Source organism: Macaca thibetana, chromosome 12 (assembly GCF_024542745.1).
Source record: "Macaca thibetana thibetana isolate TM-01 chromosome 12, ASM2454274v1, whole genome shotgun sequence".
Lineage (NCBI taxonomy): Eukaryota > Metazoa > Chordata > Mammalia > Primates > Cercopithecidae > Macaca > Macaca thibetana.
Genome location: NC_065589.1, coordinates 96,688,497 through 96,691,111, shown reverse-complemented (window position 1 = coordinate 96,691,111; position 2,615 = coordinate 96,688,497). Strand labels below are relative to the sequence as shown.

The 2,615-nt window shown below is 39.5% G+C and overlaps 1 non-coding gene across 1 annotated transcript; it reads left to right on the top strand.

The window, feature by feature from the left end:
• The first annotated feature begins 1,708 nt into the window (after positions 1–1,708).
• TRNAD-GUC (transfer RNA aspartic acid (anticodon GUC)) lies at positions 1,709–1,780 on the top strand. Its single transcript has one exon. It is a non-coding gene; the product is annotated as a tRNA-Asp (tRNA).
• Positions 1,781–2,615: the final 835 nt, after the last annotated feature.

Here is a 2,615-nt window from a genome sequence, read left to right as displayed (position 1 = left end):
AGTAAAACAGTTAAAGGTAAATTACTGATGTCTACAGGAATCAAGATGAAGAATCATGGTAAGATTCTTGAGAAAAGGTATTTTTGTCCTCTAGAAAGCTGTAGTTCCCCTGCTAGGGCCGGAAAAAGGTAGATGGGCAGTAAATCTACATTGTGTGAATGAGTGTTAGATGGCTCATGTGTGATTACAAGTGGCACTGGACAGTTAGCCTATCCTGGTTCAACTCCTGAATGCAGGATTTACTATTAACTGCGTGACTGGGGAAACAAAGTAAACATTTCTGGGTCTCAGTTTTTTCATATGCAAAGAAAAGAGAATGTAATAGTTCCTACCTCCTAGGGTTGCTGGGAGAATTACATAATCAAATCCGTGAGAAGTTGTAGATCTCTACCTGGCACAGAGTAAGCACTCAATAAATGTTAAATCCTATTTTTATGTATACCCAAGGCCAACTATTCTCAACCCAATATGCACTAAAATGTGTACTCCATCTTCATATGGGATTTTTTGTGTTTGTTTATTTTATTTTATTTTATTTTTAGTGATAGTGGTTAATGAATTTGTTTTGTTTTGGTCCCAACAACTTTGTCCTAATATGTAAAGAAAAATGCTTACAAATTCCAAAAGTATGCCATGCCTATATGTTATCCACACATTTGTCTGTCCAGGCATTCTTTTTCAGCAAAATTTTCAAGAACTGACACGAATGACTATTTTTATTGATGCTGGACACCTTGGTGCCCCAGTGTTACACAGAGAGTGACATATTCAAAATTCTAGAGAAATAGCAAATTTCAACTTTACACACTGTTGGTACATGTCCATCTATAAGATATAATTAAGTAGGGTATAACTAATACTCACATAGAAATAGCATTTTATTGATGAAGTTTTCTATTTTCAATTAACATTGCTATTCTTATGTTTTTATTTTTTCTTTATTACATTATTTTTTCACAAATATTAACTGGGTACACGTATTATCCTATTAACCCATTAATTAAAACACTTCAATTTCTTCCCCTTTCTCTAAAGATATAAACTAAATAGTTAATTTACTCTATAAGACCCTGAAGAATCTTTACCTTACAAATTGCTTTGGCTTCTTTTAGAAACACGATTTCCAGTGCCTCCTGCTTTCAGCCCTTGGTCCCCCTTTAGTTCCTCCAACGTGCTACGTTCTTTCCTGTTACAAGATTCTTCAAGCGGTCTTTTTCTCCTCTGATTACTCTCACAGCCTCTTTCTTTTTCTTCTACAAGAAGGTATGTCCCATGAAATAACATAAGTAGTGGCAACACTGTATCTCTCTCTTTCTCTCTCTCTCTCAATGATTGATTGATTGATTGATTGATTGATGTGTGTGGGTATGTACGTGTGTATATATAGATGTGTGTATATATAGATATATGTGATGTTTTTTGAAGCAGAGATGAATAATAGTTTATGAGCCCTGCTCAAAATGTCGGGTTCATGAACAAAATAAATTATTACTGTAGTTTTAAGGCATTAGGTATTGAAATAGTTTGTTAAGTACCAATAGATAAACAAAACATGTTGCACCCATGTGGATTAACGTCACTAGAAAAAAACCACACAGCCATGGAAACTAGTTTTGATTTAAATTCCAGTCTACTGGAATACATGCACTTCTCTACTTGACATGTTCACTTTGATGCCGAATATGCAGTTAAAACTTAGCATGGCTTGTCCTCGTTAGTATAGTGGTGAGTATCCCCGCCTGTCACGCGGGAGACCCGGGTTCGATTCCCCGACGGGGAGGCTAACAGAATCAACCTTTGCCGGGCGCGGTGGCTCAAGCCTGTAATCCCAGCACTTTGGGAGGCCAAGACGGGCGGATCACGAGGTCAGGAGATCGAGACCATCCTGGCTAACACAGTGAAACCCCATTTCTACTAAAAAAAAAAACCACAAAAAACTAGCTAGGCGAGGTGGTGGGCGCCTGTAGTCCCAGCTACTCGGGAGGTTGAGGCAGGAGAATGGTGTAAACCCGGGAGGCGGAGCTTACAGTGAGCTGAGCTCCGGCCACTGCACTCCAGCCTGGGCGACAGAGCGAGACTCCATCTCAAGAAGAAAAAAAAAACTTAGCATGCCCAGGTTCAAATTCTTAATGCTATCCCTCTGAAAAACTGCTCCTTGAGATTTTCCCATCTCAGTTGATTATAAATCCTCTTCCCAGTTGCTCAGGCCTAACAAGATTGTGGTCATCTTTGACTTCATTTTTACATTCAACAATAAATTCAGCAGCAAATCCTGTTGGCTCGTGCATAATAATATATCCAGAATTTCATCATGCCTCTCTATGGCCACAGCTACCATCATCTTCATCTCCACATTGATCTCTGTGTTTCCTAAAGTCCTGGGGTGGTTGGTGAGGGGTGGTGGGGCAGGAAGGTTGTGCTCAACACAACAGGCCATGTTATCCTTATACAACTGTGAAGTCAGATCACATCATCAGATCACTCCTCTTTCCAGCACCCTCCAGTGGCTTCCTAATTCACTCAGTAAAAGCCAAAGTCCTTAAATGTCCAAATAGCCTGTGTGATCCAGGTCTTTTATGTCTGACTCATCTCCCACCCAAGCTTCCCTCCACTCA